At 32.9% G+C, this 20,111-nt stretch overlaps 1 pseudogene; it reads left to right on the top strand.

Annotated features, from left to right (window-relative positions):
• The first annotated feature begins 4,427 nt into the window (after nucleotides 1–4,427).
• Nucleotides 4,428–4,544, top strand: LOC145277339 (5S ribosomal RNA; annotated as a pseudogene).
• The last annotated feature ends 15,567 nt before the right edge of the window (nucleotides 4,545–20,111 follow it).

The raw sequence follows: 20,111 nt of genomic DNA, 5'->3' as shown, positions 1-20,111 counted from the left end.
GTCTCACTTTTTCCGACATCTCTCTCTCTCTCTCTCTCTCTCTATATATATATATATATATATATATATATATATATATATATATATATATGTGTGTGATTGACTTTGCGTCAAGAATTAAAGGAATAAATTATAAGATGGTCAACATCATGAACTTTGGAATATAGTCTTTTGTCATTTATTCACTATATGTATATATATATATATATGTGTGTGTGTGTGTGTGTATATATATATATATATTTATATATATATATATATATATATATATATAGAGAGAGAGAGAGAGAGAGAGAGAGAGACCATATGCATATATAGGAGAGGGGGAGAGAAAGGAAGAAAGGAGGATAAGTTGGCAAATATATTGAAAAAAGGAAGGAGAGAAATAAAGAGAAAACATTGATGAACACATAACTCTATTTGTTCCTTTTTATCTCTCTCTCTCTCTCTCTCTCTCTCTCTCTAAATATATATATATATAATATAAAGCAGAATGTGTGTGTGTGTGTGTGTGTGTGGTCACGAATAGGCTCCTATATGGTTGACTATTTAAAAAAAAACTGATTACATATAATGATAGAAGATGTATCGAGACACAGGAATGAGTATATTTGATCTGGAAGAACGGCAGTTCTTTAAAATTGTGGGGTCTGCCTTCACGCCTGGTCAACAAAGTATGGAAATAAAAAATTTAAAATTAAAAAAAAACGTTTACAAGTGTTTTTGATATAGATGTACATAAGAATACTTTGATAAGTATGTTTTAACTTAAATAGGGATGGTATAATAAAATTGTGGGGTCTGCGTTCGCGCATGGCCTCCATAGAATGGAAATAGGCACAAACTTTAATAAAGACTTATCATATCTATTTGCGTAAGTATACTTTGATAATTATGTTTCAGTTTGAAGAAATAGGGTATAATAAAATTATGGGGTGTTCGTTCGCGCCTGACCTCCATAGAATGGAAATATGTCACAAAGTTTAACAAAGTTTTTTAATACAGATCCGCAGAATATTGTGATAAGTGTTTCAGTGTGATAATAATAAATTATGGGGTTTATCTATTTTATTTTTACTTTAATCATATTTTTCTTTGGTTTTGATACCCCCAAATTCAACCCAAATTTACAACCCTTCCTTTTCATAACCTATCATACTTTAATAAATCAGAGTCAATTTCCTGTAGGCTGTTTTTGAACCCAGTCAACGACGGGTAGTTTTGCTAGTTATATGTATATATATATATATATATATATATATATATATATATATATATATATATATAGCTACAAAATTATCATATATATATATATAGTCATCCACATACAGTACTGTTTCGCTGTTTCACAGCTCATCAGTGCGGCTAGACAGGCAACTACCTCAAGCCAGGATTGAAACCCGACCGTTTACACGGCAGTCAAGGCTTCTAACCATTACGCTATTGGCGGCTGCTTGAACGAGTAGTGAGTTTAACGATGTTTTGATATCGTCCGAAATACCTCCGCTCGATTTGTTTACACAAAGAGCGTCGCTTATATGCTAATGGTAATTCGTTTTTCACTTCTCAATATGCTCAACTCAAGGTGAGGAGCACTATAGTAATCCACATACAGTACTGTTTCGCTGTTTCACAGCTCATCAGTGCGGCTAGACAGGCAACTACCTCAAGCCAGGATTGAAACCCGACCGTTTACACGGCAGTCAAGGCTTCTAACCATTACGCTATTGGCGGCTGCTTGAACGAGTAGTGAGTTTAACGATGTTTTGATATCGTCCGAAATACCTCTGCTCGATTTGTTTACACAAAGAGCGTCGCTTATATGCTAATGGTAATTCGTTTTTCACTTCTCAATATGCTCAACTATAGTCATCCACATACAGTACTGTTTCGCTGTTTCACAGCTCATCAGTGCGGCTAGACAGGCAACTACCTCAAGCCAGGATTGAAACCCGACCGTTTACACGGCAGTCAAGGCTTCTAACCATTACGCTATTGGCGGCTGCTTGAACGAGTAGTGAGTTTAACGATGTTTTGATATCGTCCGAAATACCTCCGCTCGATTTGTTTACACAAAGAGCGTCGCTTATATGCTAATGGTAATTCGTTTTTCACTTCTCAATATGCTCAACTATAGTCATCCACATACAGTACTGTTTCGCTGTTTCACAGCTCATCAGTGCGGCTAGACAGGCAACTACCTCAAGCCAGGATTGAAACCCGACCGTTTACACGGCAGTCAAGGCTTCTAACCATTACGCTATTGGCGGCTGCTTGAACGAGTAGTGAGTTTAACGATGTTTTGATATCGTCCGAAATACCTCCGCTCGATTTGTTTACACAAAGAGCGTCGCTTATATGCTAATGGTAATTCGTTTTTCACTTCTCAATATGCTCAACTCAAGGTGAGGAGCACTATAGTAATCCACATACAGTACTGTTTCGCTGTTTCACAGCTCATCAGTGCGGCTAGACAGGCAACTACCTCAAGCCAGGATTGAAACCCGACCGTTTACATGGCAGTCAAAGCTTCTAACCATTACGCTATTGGCGGCTGCTTGAACGAGTAGTGAGTTTAACGATGTTTTGATATCGTCCGAAATACCTCCGCTCGATTTGTTTACACAAAGAGCGTCGCTTATATGCTAATGGTAATTCGTTTTTCACTTCTCAATATGCTCAACTCAAGGTGAGGAGCACTATAGTCATCCACATACAGTACTGTTTCGCTGTTTCACAGCTCATCAGTGCGGCTAGACAGGCAACTACCTCAAGCCAGGATTGAAACCCGACCGTTTACACGGCAGTCAAGGCTTCTAACCATTACGCTATTGGCGGCTGCTTGAACGAGTAGTGAGTTTAACGATGTTTTGATATCGTCCGAAATACCTCTGCTCGATTTGTTTACACAAAGAGCGTCGCTTATATGCTAATGGTAATTCGTTTTTCACTTCTCAATATGCTCAACTCAAGGTGAGGAGCACTATAGTCATCCACATACAGTACTGTTTCGCTGTTTCACAGCTCATCAGTGCGGCTAGACAGGCAACTACCTCAAGCCAGGATTGAAACCCGACCGTTTACACGGCAGTCAAGGCTATAGCTACAAAATTATTATATGTATATATATATATATAGAGAGAGACGGACAGACAGACAGACAGAGAGAGAGAGATCCTTTTCTCTGTCTTTTTTTCCAAAAGTGGAATTACAAAAAAAGTATTATACCACAATCAAACACCGCCTGTATCTCTATCTCCACTTTACGTTTGAATAATAATCTTATGCCATCATTCCCTCTCTTTAAAAAACGCGTGAAAAATACTAAAAGACGTTTTCACTATCTTTCATGACTTTCTTTCCTTTCTGTCAATTTTTGTTTCTTCGTCTTGTATTTCTTTTCTTCCTTTCGTCTTTATTCCTTCTTAGCTATGCTCATATTATGTCATTCTTTATCATCCATTTCGCTTTTATATTATTTTGTTTTATACTTTTGTCTCCTTTTCTTTCGTACACTTTCTCAGATCCTAGAATTGTTACTTAACAGGATCCGAATGATGGCTAAAAGAATCTTCACTTCTTTTCCAGCCATCTCTCTCTCTCTCTTTCTCTCTCTCTCTCTCTCTCTCTCTCTCTCTCTATATATATATATATATATATATATATATATATATATATATATATATATATATATATATATATATATATATTTCTCTCTCTTTCTCTCTATCATACACAACCATACATTGTCTGGCTTCCTCTCTCTCTTTCTCTATCTGGATATATCTGTAGATCTATGGTTCTTACTCTTTCTTTTTCTCCTTCCTTTTTTTTCCAATATATCTGCCAACTTATCAATTTATTCTTCCTCTATTTTTCTCACTTTGAATATATCTGTCTATGCTCTCTCGATCTCACTTTCACCTTGGATATATTGTCGATTCTCTCTCATCCTCTCCATCTCCTCTTTTTCTTAATATCTCTATTATTACACCCTTTCTATCTTCCTCTTGCCTTTCTCATCTTTTCTAACCATTTTTCCTTTGCTTCTTCTATCGAGCATAATTCTATTTCTTGCATTCCAAACCTTCTTGTCTTATCGTATTTATTGTTTTATTGAGATATACAGGTACCCTACATAATCGTTAGTTGAGCACGTTGGTAAGGGAGAGATTAATTGCCATTAACTCATAAAATAATGTAGTATTCGCGACGGTTATATATATATATATATATATATATATATATATATATATATATACACCCTTTCTATCTTCCTCTTGCCTATATATATATATATATATATATATATATATATATATATATATATATATATATATATATATATATATTGGTATATATAGGTAGTTGCCTGTCTAGCCGCACTGATGAGCTGTGAAACAGCGAAACAGTATATATATATATATATACACGGCATAATCACGTTGACACACCGGTTCTCGTCAGATCACCGAAGTTAAGCAACGTTGAGCCTGGCTAATACTAGATGGGTGACCATTTGGGAATTCTAGGCGCTGTATGTGCTCTCCGCTTATCTCGGCATTGTTTCCAGTCGTCTTGTACCTCAACTTGCCACTGGTATGCAACAATGTTGACTCAGGAGAGGCGTGGTTGGAGATTGCGCAACTCTTCCCACACAAATTTCACGCGCAGGCACCCTTACAGTGGGTATCCATAGTCTGTCAAAACTGAAGGAAGCCTTTATATATATATATATATATATATATATATATATATATATATATATATATATATATATATATATATATACAGAGAGAGACAGACAGACAGACAGAGTGAGAAAGAGAAAGAGAGAGAAATAAAACGGAACAAACCGAGTTATGTGTTCATCAACGTTTCGTCTTTATATCGAGACTTCTTCTGGATGTAATAAAGACGAAACGTTGATGAACACATAACTCGTATTGTTCCTTTTTATTTCTCTATATTGTCAGAATACTATTTTCATAATTCTCATCATATATATATTTAAAACTTAAAACTGCACAGAAGGTCAGAAAAACATTGGTACCGTCCGTTTCAAACCTAATATAAGGGAGAACAGTTAATGGTAAATAATGTTACGCTATCGTCTTATTCTATGAAGGAAAGTCCTGGGTAAAAAAATGAAATCTGGGAGAGCCATTCGATGTGACAATGGGTACATATGATAGTGCAGATATCTGCAACTTAGTTGGCCTATTCCTGCTAGCGCTTCTAAAAAAAATTCCCAGATTATTCATTCGGCCTTTATAGGGATGACGGGCTTTGCCTCTCATGCGATCATTACGGTATTAGCCTAGATAAGCTCAGAAAGGATCTAACCAAAACATTTCACTTGCTAAGTTTTAAAATAACAATTAGCACCAACCTATATGAAGTAGACTTCTAAGATACAGCCCTAAATCTAAAAAATAGGACTCATAGACCCTTCCACAAGCCCAATGGGACACTAAGTTACATAAACAAAGGATCCTGTTACCCCCTACAATTTTCAAGAACATGGTTGCCAATATCAACAAAAAAAATCTCCGCGGTCTCATCAAATGCACACATCTTCAACCAAGCAGCCCTGTACTACAATGAGGCGATCCAAAGAAGTGGATTCACAGAAAACATCAAATATCAGCCAACCCACCATCAGCTAACACAAAACAAACGTAACAGGGGCGGAACATCATTTAGTTTGCACCTCCATTTTCCTCCAACACAAAGACACGAGTGGGACATTTATTCCTGAAACTGCTGGACAGAAAATTCTCTTCACAACATAAGCTGTATAAATTAGCAAAATTGAAAATATATTTAAATATTTTTTTTAATTCAAAAGCTAGGAATTTTTTACGGCTATATGAAGGAATACCATAAACATAAGTATATAAAATATATGTATAGATTAAGTGAAGTTATATAGGTTAAGAAAGCTCTATTATAACTCAGTTATAATTCAGTAAATTAATATAAAGTAAATAGGAATACACTTACTATACGGTAAGTGGAAATGTTAAATGGAAATGCATAAATTTAAATATATATATATATATATATATATATATATACATATATGTGTGTATGCGTGTATATGTGTGTAGGTATGTGTGCATATATGTATATGTGTGTATACACGTGTATGTATGTATGTATGTATGTAAAATAAATAAATAAATAACCCAACCAAAGAGCTAGATAAAAACAAATGCCATCCCCCAAAATAAACAAAGATATAAGAAAATATAATATATATATATAAACTTAAATATATAAAACTCAAAATAGAAAGAACTCAAATATAAAAGGATCTTTAGGGCAAATGAATTTACATAGGTCGGTAATTATTTTTAAATATAAGCCTCACCATTACAATTCAGTAAATTAAATAAAAATAATTTATATAGGAATACATTGAATATAAGATCACTTAGAATCTGATATCATTTAAACATACCCAGATAAATATTAACCAAATATAAAAATAATATAAAATAATGGCATATGGAATACTGATCCGTTAACTTTTAACTACTCCAAATTAAATCATGTAAAAAATATAAAAATATAATAAAATATAAAAAGCAAGGATTCATGAGTTACCCCCTCCACCTTTTATTACAATATAAAAAAGGGTTCAAAAGATTAAAGAATAAAAAGGATACATTAATTACTTCCCTTGGACCTGTCAGAAATAACCAATCAAGACCGGAAGCCATGTCAATTAAGAACGGAATAGGACAAAATAAATTAAATGAAATAATTTAAACATAAATTTACTAAAATATATTAAATAAATAATTGAAAAATTAATATTAAAATGATATATTTAGAAATAGGGACAGCCAAGCTATATATATACTATTAATAAAATTCTAAATGTTTATTTATGTGTGTGTGTGTGTGTGTGTGTGTGTGTGTGTGTGTGTGTGTGTGTGTGTGTGTGTGTGTGTGTGTGTGTGTGTGCCAATAAAACTTTCGAACGGATGCACTGAATTGAAATTTTTTTTTTCTGAAAGGTATGAGTTCCTAGGTTGTCCTTATCTATATATGATTCGTAACGAACAACGCCTAGTCACACAAAAAGCCCGAAATAAGGGTTTCGGGGTTATTTCGTTTTTGTCGAAAAAGTTACCTGCCTATGTCAATGGATTTTAGCACTGTCTGTATAAAGTCGAGGTAACATCTTTTTCATACGGACTGGACTTGTGGCGCGATGTATGACGCGTCTGATTATGGATCAAAAAATTCCAAGTTCAAATCCTGGAAAGTTCGTAATAATTTTAACCATCAATTTATACAACGTTATCCTTACCCTTAGTTAGGGTATTTTTGTTTTTTCAGTAATTTTGCTTTGTGCATATGGGAATTTCCCATACTCGGAGTTCACAGGGTAAGCGTTGATGGTAAGACGATGTTGAGTGTACTTGATATTGAGTGTATTCGGTTTTATGTTTGACTCGTTGTTGTGTGTGCCGACGCGGCACAGTCGCTAGTAATTAAATAAAAATGAACATTATTAGAGATAATGTGTGCGGTCCTAGCTTTTCCTCAAAAAGATAAATAGAAAACAATATGGCTTATGAGCGCCTAACATTATTTACCATTAACTGGTTCCCCTTATGTTAGGCTTGAAACCGACGGTACTAATGTTTTTCTAACCTCCTGTACAGTTTAAAATAAATAAATATATATAAATATATATATATATATAAAGAGAAAGAGAGACATAAAAGTTGAAAAACATCTAAGACTATATATAAATATACATATATGTGTGTATATATATATATATATATATATATATATATATATATATATAGTCATAGATGTTTTTAAACTTTTATGCCTATATAAAAATAAGTTCTTCATTTGAAAAATTATTTGAATTAATCTGTAATCACTCTGTTAATTTGTTTTCAATGATCTACGCTAGTCCTAATGATATTCCAGGGATCATCAGTTGTTTACCATGAAACACTATTTCAGACATATAACAACAAAATAATATATTAAATCATTGGCTCTACGGCAGTGTTGATGAAATACAACCTCCTTTAAAAAAATGAGAATAAAGTCGTTCCGAATCTCTCTCTCTCTCTCTCTCTCTCTCTCTCTCTCTCTATATATATATATATATATATATATATATATATATATATATATATATATATATATATATATATATATTACTCTCTTTCTCTCTCTTTTACTCTCTCTATTTTTCTCCTCACACACACAAACACACACGCTATATGCTATATATATATATATATATATATATATATATATATATATATATATATATAACCACAAAACACAGACCAAATTCACTTGTAGACATTGTCCTTAAGATGTACTGAAGTTGCATAAAAAAATTGATTTCAAATGACAGACGGGGGAGGGTCAAAGAATTAAGATTAGGTGAGCTTGGCGGTTATGTAACTATTCCATCCTTTCTCATCCATAGATCAGGAAAATACCTTTCGAGATACCTTCTAGGTATGCGATTGAAATAGATGTCGGCACTATGATTGATCGGGGTACTGCCAAGAAGTGAAGCAGTCGAAGAGTTGCAAGTGGAATATCGTCCTTGACATCAGGTATGTAAAATTCACCGCAGTATTGCAGCATGTGGTGTTACATACTTACGTAATCATCAGTGTATTGTGTGATGATTACTGCTGGTCAATATTTCAAATAAAGTCGTAATGTCACCTTTGACTCTGCAGCCAGGTATTCCACTCAAAAGCCGCTATAATTATCACGGAAAAGTTACAGACTAAAATCCTATATAGAATGTTGAGGTTAGCAAACAAGTATATAAAGCTAGTTAGATACTGTTTAGCATATATATATAAATATATATATATATATATATATATATATATATATATATATATATATTATTTCTCCTGAATTGATCAGGGGGGAGAATTGCAAATACCATTGTTATAATGATTGAATTTCTGCATTCATGATCCGAAAGTTTCGTCCCTCCTTTCAGATGTTGACGTGGTGAGACTTAAAGAAAGCAACTGCTGTGGCGGACGCTCGTCAGAAGCGGACATGCGTCATTAAATTTCTGACAAAAGTGCATTGACCAAGTGCTTCAACCTGAACTCGATATCCCAAAACTGTTTTTTTTTTTAATATACAAAATATTCAGAGATAAGAATTGCTAGACACTAAATATTGAGTTACATCAAGTAATACATTTTATAAGCATCAGTACACGAGTGTGAGCGTCAATTATATGTATATGAATGGCGATATTCTAATCTATTGAACTAAGGATTATGAATTCTGGAATATGTGTTCTAGGCAACAGTATGAATAACGTAGATAAAGTTATTATTATTATTATTATTATTATTATTATTATTATTATTATTATTATTATTATTATTATTATTATTTATACTTTACCATATAGGAGGTTAGTCACCGAAATATAGAAAAGAAAGAAAAAATTCAATTTAAAACTAACGTTATATTTATTGCTTAAATCATTCCTAGGGTGTGTATTTTTCTTATATAATGTATATATATATATATATATATATATATATATATATATATATATATATATATATATATATATATATATATAAATGTATATATAAATATATATATATATAAAAGTATTACTGAAAAGTATTAGCAAGTATTATATATATATATATATATATATATATATATATATTATTTTGAGGTTGCTATTTTCCAGAGGTCAGGTAACCAGTGAAATATAACGAGGTTAATACAGGAGTGCTCAATACCGAAGTAGAGCAAGCTACACTTTTAATTTGTCTTTACATAAGAAGTAATGTGTTGCTCTACAGTCATGAGCAAGTTAATTAAATTAAGAATTCCGCTCTTAAATATAAGAAGAGGTGTCTAGTTACTAACTACTAGAAGACCGAAACATGTTCCTGGCTGTGTAGCAACACATTACTGCTTACGTAAAGACAAATTGAATGTATACATTTGTTTTGAAAATAAATAAATAATTGTCATAATTCTTTTTCTATCCTTTGCAAATGATTCAAATTTTAGTATCTTATTATGGATGATAACGACTACCAGTTGTCAAAATTTCAGCTTTTCACAGTTGTTATTTCTAATAAATATTAGGTTTTAAAATGATGTACCTTAGTTTTGGACACTACTGTATATATATATATATATATATATATATATATATATATATATATATATATATACATAAATATAATATAATAATATATATACATACATAAATATAATGTATATATATATATATATATATATATATATATATATATATATATTCATACTGATACCTATGTCAATCAACAAAAATTAAATATCATATATACTGTTGTCTACATGTAATGACGCATATTGTAATGAAAGCGTGTATACTTGAATACTATTTTGGATCTTTCACACATATCGATGCAAATCAATTTACATAGCGCACCGTCCCACGCTTCCCAGGACGCACCCTCACACGCCGGGAAGGCGCGGTGTCATATCTGCGCTGCGTGTTGGCAGGGGGAATAAAGAAGAGCGGAAGTGAATTGCGCATGAGAAGCACTGAAGAGAAAAGAGGCCATTGGGTTTTAGCGAGATGACGTCACAGACACCAGGGGCGTGGGACCCTTAGACCTTGCCACGTGCGACCCTTTTAAGATGATGACGTCGAAGCGATCTAATAGTCGGCGCGAAGGCTGACTGATCACGCTGATGGACGATGAATCGAAGGAAGGGAAGATAGAAAAAGTAGTGCGTAGCAGAAAGTAAAATAATTAAGAAAGTGTTGTTCTGAAAAGCGGAATAAAAAGAAATAAAAAGAAGAAAGAAAGCGTAGAACGTGAAAAGAGTGAATGATGTGAAGATGGGGATTGAAGGAAGAGAGACGACTGATTGAAACGGAAAATGGAAACAAAATAAATGAAACGAATATTGGAGAGAAATGTAAAAACCCGAACCTAAATTAAAGAAAGAAGAGGAAAAAAAGAAATGGGAGAAAGGAAAAAAGATAAACATTAGATATAAAAACAATAGCACACAAATGAAATAGAAAGAAAAAGAAAGGTCAGAAATAAAGAAAGAAAGAAAGAAAGAGAGAAATATAAGAACCCATAACTAAATTTAAGAAAGAAGATAAAAAAGAAAGGAAAAAGATAAAGATTATATAGAAACAATAAAACGAAGGAAGAAGATAAAAAAGATAAAGATTATATAGAAACAATAAAACACAAATAAAACAGAAAGAAAACGAAAGGCTAGTTATAAAGAAAGAAAGAATTGAAAAAAGAAATAATTAAAAAAAAAAGAAAGCGAGAAAATAAGACAAAAAAGTAAAAAGGAAGGCCAAACAAACAGTCAAAGGAAAGAAAAAGAAAAAGAAGAAAAAGAAAGAAAGAAATGAAAAAAGGGCGAAAAGAAAGAATGAAAAAGAAAGAAAAAAGTTTAGAAATGAAAACAATAAAAGAAGGAAAAAAAAGAAAGGAAAAAACAGAAATGAAAAGGGGAAAGTCATAAAGAAGAAGAAAAAAAAGCATGAAACCACAGAGAAAGAGAGGAAAGGGAGAAATGAATGAAAAAGCAAAACAGAAACACAAAGAGAAAAACGAAGGAAATATCAGAATAAAAGAAAAAGGAAAGAAAGAAAAACAGAAACAAGAGAAATGAAGAAGCTCAGACAGAAGGAAAAAATAAAAAAGAGAAAAGGGAGAAATGAAATAAAATATACGAAGAAAGAAAAGGAAAAAATTGAAAGAAAAAATAAAGAAAGAAAAATGAAAGAAAGAAAAAAGAATAAGTGAATGAATGAATGAATGAATGAATGAAAAGAAAAAGCTGGAAAAACAAAGACAGCGAAAATAATGTAATGCTGAATACTACAAAGGGAGACAAACGAATGTAAAATGTATAAATATTAGAAATAAATGTATGAAATAAAAGAAATAAAAAAGAGAAAAAGAGGGATTTTGAATATCATAAAATAACAATGATGAAAAAAGGAAAAAAGAAAGAAAAGGGGAAGCAAAAAGAATGAGGAAAGCTAAAAGAAACGAAAAGATGGAATAGAAGAAATAAAGAAGATAAAACAACACAAAAAGAAGATAAAGCTAAAAAGAAATATAATTTATATTGTTATTGTTTTAGTTCAATCTTTTTTCTCTTTTTTATCGCCAATTAGAAAGAAGGAATGACCGATAACACAACGAAATAAATTAGGCAGCAAAAATAGAAAAAAAAAGGAAATGAAATTTAAAAACTGATATTTATTTGGCATACTGACATCTTCAGTGGTCACTTTAATTTTATCTATTTTATTATTTATTTTATATTTTGTTCGATTGGTTTTCTGCTTTTTTATTTAATTAAAACGGACGAAAAAGATTGTATAACTTTCGCAAATATTGTTTGTTTATGAACAGATGGATAATACGGAAATATACTGGCCTTTGTTTTGCTAGTGTGCAACTCTTCCTCCAGGGACGGGTTAAAAAGAAAGAAAAAAAAAACGACCCCCATGTACACGTTTGAATTAAAATTGAGCATACATCGGACGAAGGAAAATGTGCTGTTTTTATATAGATTTATCCAAGTATTGTATATATATATATGTATATCTTGGTTTCTTCTTTCTCTTCTTCTCCTTCTTCTTTTTCTTCTTCATCTTCTTCTTCTTCTTCTTCTTATTATTATTATTATTATTATCATCATCATCATCATCATCATCATCATCTAAATATTAATTTACATGTCCGTACATCCAGTGTCACAAAAAACACTATCATCGCAAATATTAATTCATGAGAAACGAATTACCTCCCTTTATGGTCGCTCTTTATCGGTTACAAATCATTTCCTTTATAATTTTTTATAAAAGTCATGTTGAGAGGAGACTGTAAGATTTTATTATTATTATTATTATTATTATTATTATTAGATATAGATTCTTTTTAAAATAAAAAAAAAATGTGCAAGTGAATTGACATCTGTTTCTTTATAATTTATATGAAAAAATTTGCCGTGTGTTATATTTTCATTTAAAAAAAAAATGTAATTTTTTTTTAAATCAATTCTTTTAGTTTTAAAAGATTTAAAAAAAAAGAATTTGCTAAAATAAATTGTTTTCAATTCGTCGTTATTTACTTTTTATGCTTTATTCATGTTTTTAAAATGTTCAACTACTGTGGAATTTCCACGGTTTTTGCTCGTTATCATTATTTTTTACCACATTAATGCGCCCCTGCACATTACAACATGTCCCTCTTTAAATCCAATATCAACAGATTCATGCTAATAGTCCCCACATGTGTTTTAACTTTGTCCATCCTATCAAGCATTCTAATTCATCTCATCACATTCTTCATACCTCATCTGATTAACCATTATCCTCGAGTGACGTTTGGCCCTCATACATGGTGATAATTTGAAAAAAAAAGAACGTACGTATAAAATTTCAGTCAAATGTGGTAGTGCGGTGATTAATACCTGTTAATCTCTAAATCTGCATCGAGCGGATACCATAATACTTAGTTCGCTGTACCTTATAATAGTAAACATCTATACAAAATTTCATCCAGATCAGACCAATAGTTTCTGTGAAATAATGTGACGGACAGACAGACAGACAGTTAGAAATATATAGATATTCATTCAGAAAAGAAGTTGCGAAATGGTGTTTTCTTTTAAACTAAATTTTCAGAGTGACAAATTCTCCGTTCTCTTATAAAACTTGTTTATTCGCATGTAGATAAATCTATATATCTATAAAAGTGAAAATATCTGTCTGTGTGTGTGTGTGTGTGTGTGTGTGTGTACATTTCCCTACCGAACTATTTTGTTAATTTTTTAGTCTACAGACGCGAGATTTGCCAGAAGGGTATTGAGATTTGGGAAAATCTTTTTAATCGGTTTTCGGCCAGAAATTTGGCTGTCAAGAGGCCAAAGTTCAACGATTTTACCTTTGAAAAGTCTACCAAACTCCTCCGTCAATTTTGGGTCTAAACACTTGAAATTCAAGATGTAGGTTACTTGGACATCGATCAAACTTTTTAATTTGAATTGAGCACAAAACGATAAATGCTAAGAGGTCAACATTGGGGTCAAAGTTTTTTTTTAAATTGATCTCTGCGGTCTCTAACAAATAAGTCAGTCATTTCTTTTGCTCTAAACATTTGAAATTTTACATAAAGTGTATTTAGACATAGGGCAAGCTTTTTAATCGGATTTTGGCCGAAAATTTTGCTGTCAAGGGGTCAAAGTTAAAAAGATTTTACCTTTGCGACCTCTAGCAAACTATTCAGCCAGTTTTGGGTCTAAACATTTGAAATTGTACATAAAAGATATTCAGACATGCAGCAAGCTTTTTAATCAGTTTGGGAGCGAAAATTTGGCTGCCAAGAGGTCAAAGTTGAAAGAGTTAGCCTTTGCTTTCTTCTATCTCTTGGAATAAACTATTTCCACTGTTAGCAAGAAGCGGGAAAGCTAATAGCAAATCAAGCAATCATCCAAGACTAATCCTTCTGCCTGAAATCAATAACACTCTATAATAAAAAAGTATTTAAATAAAACTCAAATGACGAAAGGAAGAAAGAAAGAAAAAACGGTAAAAAGAAAGAAAGAAAAATACTAAAGAGAAACAAAGTGAGAAAATAAAACAAAGTTTTCAACCAGAAATGAAGAAAGAAAGAAAGAAAGAAAGCGACAATGACAGCATGAAAAATAAAACAAAGTATTCTAATAAAGTGAAAATGAAGAAAAGGGGGGGAAAAGAAAGAAAAAGAGAAAGTAAAAACTATAGCAACTTATTCAGATAAAGCAGAATATATGAAAGAAAGAAAATGAAAAGGATCGCGGAATGGCTATGGAATAATAGCAATGGCAATAAAAGAATCAAGGAATTCGATCGTGTCTTCTTAAAATGATTGGAACTTTTAAGGAATTCAGTCGGGAATTCCTCTGCGATGTTTGCCTGTATTTTATCATTTTTCTCTTTCTCGTTTTCTTTTTTTCCTTTCTTCTTTTCCCTCTCCTGAACGAATGAATGAATAACTTGTTTACTCATTGCATCACTACGTGAAATAAAAATAAAGAAATGACTAAATTTTAAAAAATGCGCATCACGTCGGTTAAAAAAAAAAGGCGAGAAATGATTAAAAAAAAAAAAGAAAGAAAATTATGGGGAGACAATCCAATCTAATGGAAGACGAGATTCGAACGAGATCTGAACGAGATTAACAACGCACAAAAAAGGAGGTGCAAAATCACATTGAACAGAAATCGACTCGAGCTGGTGCTACGAGGATGGTTATGTAATGGAAGTTGTGTCTTCTTAAAATGTGCTCATTTATTCAATCAGTGCGTTTATCGACGAAAATGACATTTCCAACTTATACGTGACTAATTACAGAAAAATGCATCCGAAACTTAAGCATGAAGAAACAATATTTCAAACTTAAGCGCGTGAGAGAGGCAAAGAAATACTATTTTAAACAAATGTGTGACATACCAAGGAAGATGCTAGTGTAACGTAGTACACACGTTTACGAACATGTTAACATGTTCACACTCAGGACCCAACACGTTGTAGTCTCCGTCGAAATTAACAACAACGAGGAAAAACTCGACTCACTTTTTTTTCCGTTGAAACAACGACATTTATTTCTGGATACTTTCCTGAATAAAACGTGTTCATCGGTCTGCGCACATATTTATTTTTTTTTTTATAACCTTTTTCTTTCTTTCTTGTCGTGACGTCAACTCGCACACGGTTCGGTCATTTGCGTATAGCTGCCATACGCGCGTCCACGCTCTGTTACACTACTTCAAACTTGGGCGTAACTGACCTAAGCAAAAGCTATTTAAAATTTGAGCGTGACAGACAAAAAAATAAAGACTATTTTAAATTTTGGTGTTATAGACCAAAAAAAACACACTATTTCAAAATCAAGCATTAAGAAGAAAATTCTATTTCAAAATTAAGCGTGACAGACCAAAGAAAAGGCTATTTCAAATTTAAGCATACGGAAACAAAGAAAATCCTATTTAAAACTTATGCATGACAGGCCAAAGAAAGAGCGAGTTAAGACTTGGGTGAGACAGACATAACCAAAATCTATTTCAAATTTAAATCTGACAAACAAAAGAAAAAGCTACTTCAAACTGGTAGTGAAAGACTCGTGAAAAAGCAATTTCAATTTACGCGTAACAGACCGAAGAGATAGAAGCGTGACAAGAAAGGGAAAATGCTATTTCACAGTTCAGTGATCAGATTAAAGAAATATTCTATTTAAAAATTAAACGTGAACAACCAGTGTTAAGTCTATTTTAAACTTGAGCGTGACAGACTAAAGAAAAATATAATTTCAAATATATGCATGACAGAACGATGAAAAATTATATTTCAAACATAATTACACTCGATTTACAAACATTAACATTACATTATATTTCTGAAGTTTTGAGATGAGGATTGATAAGTGTCCGCAAGGAGCAGTGGCTTAGTGGATAAAATACTTGGTAAAATTCAGTTTCGCTCTTCTGGAGATTGAAGGTCCAATCCTCAGCCCGGGAGACATTCAAAATACAATTGTGAATTACTCAAGACTTTTACCCAGTCATGGCTGACGGAACGAGAGCATGCTGCCCCCGTGGATTAGATAAAATGCTCCATTCAAAATTCTGTGCAAATTACCGAGTTCGACAAAAAGATTTCTGAGATCTATAGAAAGATTCCCGAGTTCGACAGGATACACCTGAATAAGGTCAGGGATTTACAGTGACCGAAACGTTGTAAAAATAACACTCACGATGAGAACAGTAGTTCGAAAAAAAATACATTTATAAACTTTAGTGTAGCAGAACGACGAAAATGTATTTCTGACTTAAACGTAACAGACGACGGAAAATGCTATACTAAACTTAAACGTGAACAACCAAAGCAAATGCAAAAAGTGTGGCAGACATATGAAAATTTCTAAGCGAAACTGGACCATGAGAAACCAAGGAAAATGATCTTTTAAACGTATGATTCACTTTTAAACTAGTTAACCGTGAATCTTAGTAAACAACAGCTGAGCGTAAAGGGGGGTAATACAGGTTATACTTAGAAAGAAAGTTGAAGCTTTTTGTTAAAATTCAGATTCCTCCAATTTTGTAGAACTTTAACAACTATTAATAGACATCAATTAATAAATGTTCCCAAAATTCAGGTCGTTTTATTATATTAATATAGTTTAAAAGGATATAATATGTGCACGTCTCATCCAAAAATATTTTACATTTGCATTGTTTAATCTATAATTACTAGGCACGAATTAAGACACATTCTCTGAATTTCAAATTTCTACTTAAGACTTCTTAAGCTTAAGTCTTAACCTACCTTTACATATTTTCCAGAATTAAAATCAATCGTGTATTTTGATCAAAATTGGATTCAAGACATAAGGTTTAGAATGATATTTGCTATCGGAACAGTAACAGAAACTCGTAATAAAGCGAGCGAGTTACAGAAGATATTGTTGATTTAACTTCTCGTCTCCAGATAATGCCGTGTAATCACGAGAGAATACGCGCCATTTCGGAGCCTATCTCTTCATGCCGACTTGTATACAATGAAGTTTATCGGTTGTTTATAATTTGTGAGATAATCCATTAATAATATCGGACCATCAGGAGAGAATACGCACCGTTTCAGGGCCTAACTCTTTTATGTATGTTGATTTTAATCTTTGTAGAGGAGCATAAACGTGGTGTAAACTCTTTTGTTTCAAGGGATTAATATTACCCGTTCTGGAACGGGTATGCTTCTAGTATGCTTATTTCTCGACTGGTTGTTTACATTCTCTCTCTCTCTCTCTCTCTCTCTCTCTCTCTCTCTCTCTCTCTCTCTCTCTCTCTCTCTCTTTCTCTCTCTCCCTCACACACACACACACACACATATATATAAATACACACACACACACACACACACACACATATATATATATATATATATATATATATATATATATATATATATATATATATATATATATTCGTGTTTTTCCCTGTTCCTCTCTATCTACCAATCTATTTATCCCTTTAATCAGACCATTCTCATCTACCTTTTCTTCTTATTTATCTAATGGAGTTTGTTCACGCTTAAATTTTATTTCTCACCTCCACTTCCTTCTCAATCAATCGACCAATCATGTACACACGAACACATGCATACACTTCAATTAATGCAATGCATACATAAAATATCAAAACTATCTTGATCCAATCCCAAATATAAACACGTATGCGAAGGAATGTTAATCAGTTGTATACAACAGTGAACTCGAAACAATATAATATATTCCATATCGGTGCGAGTCATTTACGATAATTAAATCATCGGCGGATTTGAAAAGATCTACACGAACATGTCTTACATTTGACGATAGCAACCAACACTATGCAATTGAAAACAACAAGAACATTAATAACAACATTATTATTATTGGCTGACATGGAGCTTTCACGCGTCAACAAACGATCTGATTGGAAACCTGTGGTATTCTCTGGAAGCTGAGTGACAACAAGTCTCCCCAGACGTCCAGCTCTCTCCACCTCCTTCGATAGCATTTGCAAATAAGTTTGCGCCATCGCAACAGCCCTTTACCATTGATTTCTCGCTGGCAGTGGCCATTGGTTTATATTGGAATTTAAGTGGCATTACGCCTCCTCAAAGTCCCAGTTCTCTTCGCGCTTGTCCAGCGGAGGTCTGGCCAGCGCTCTCTCCTCGGTCTTTCCATCCTCCTTGACCCTTCTCGGCTTTTTGGTATTCTATTGGGGGGAACGGTGATGAAACAATGGGAGGGGATGCATGATGAGGGTGTAGAACTTGTAGATATGCAGCTTTGGTGTTCTTCATTCCCTGTAACGTTTTTTCGTTATATTGTCTTCTTGTGTTATTCTCCGCATTCAATGGTTTTCCTTAATATTTCAGTCGTTTTCATTATCGTTAGTCGTTGTATTTTTGCAGCTATTCTTCTGATTCCAATTTCTGCCATTCTTTTATTATTATTATTATTATTATTATTATTATTATTATTATTATTATTATTATTATTTTTGTTGTTGTTGTTGTTGTTGTTGTTGGCGGTGGTGGTGGTGGTGGTGGTGGTGTTATTATTATTAAACAGAAAACAGAGAGACAAAGGAAAAAACAAGAAAAGAAAAATGGGAAGAGAAACAACTACACGGAAGATTCATAAGGATGATAAAAGATGAAAATAACGAAAACATTTGGACATGGATGCGAAAAGGACACATAAGCCGAGAAACTGAATCCCTAATAACCGCAGCACAAGATAACTCGATAAGAACCAACCACATCAAATCAAAGATCGACAAAACACAAAAAAACGACAAATGCAAACTCTGTAGAAAAGAGACGAAACAATAAACCATATAGTAAGTGAATGTAGTGAACTGGCCCAAAAGAAACAACAGAAACCGACACGGCCAAGTGGGAAGGGCAATGCACTTGGATTAATGCAAACAACTGCATCTCGAACGCACAGACAAGTGGTAAAAACATAAGCCGGCAACAGTACTTGAAAACAAGAATCACAAAATCCTCTGGAACATGGACATACAAACTAATAAACCCATACAGGCAAGAAGACCGGATATCGTAATAATTAACAAGAAAGAAAAATCCTGTCAAATCGTAGACTTTGCAGTTTCAGCCGACTACAGGATTAATATCAAAGAAAAGGGAAACTGGGTAAATACACAGACCTAGCCAGAGAGCAGAAAGGGATATGGAAGATGAAAAACATAAAAATAATACCTATAATAGTAGGAGCACTATGAACAATCCCGAAAAAACTTTGAAAAATGAATGGGATAAATTGGGATCAAATGAATGACAGGAAAAATACAACGAACAACAATAATGAAAACAGCTGAAATATTAAGGAACCCCCTTGAATGTGGAAACCAACACACATGAGCAACAAGCGCGGGCCAGAAAAACTGCTGCAGAGGCAAAACATGAAACGCCACATGGAACCAAGTACATTGAGCCGCATATCTATAAGTTCTCTAACCCCCCCATTACT

The sequence above is a fragment of the Euprymna scolopes genome, chromosome 5 (genome assembly GCF_053919585.1).
Source record: "Euprymna scolopes isolate OS-2025 chromosome 5, ASM5391958v1, whole genome shotgun sequence".
Taxonomy (NCBI): Eukaryota; Metazoa; Mollusca; class Cephalopoda; order Sepiida; family Sepiolidae; genus Euprymna; species Euprymna scolopes.
The sequence above is the reverse complement of the archived record's forward strand: the minus strand, read 5'-3'. Positions and strand labels throughout refer to the sequence as shown.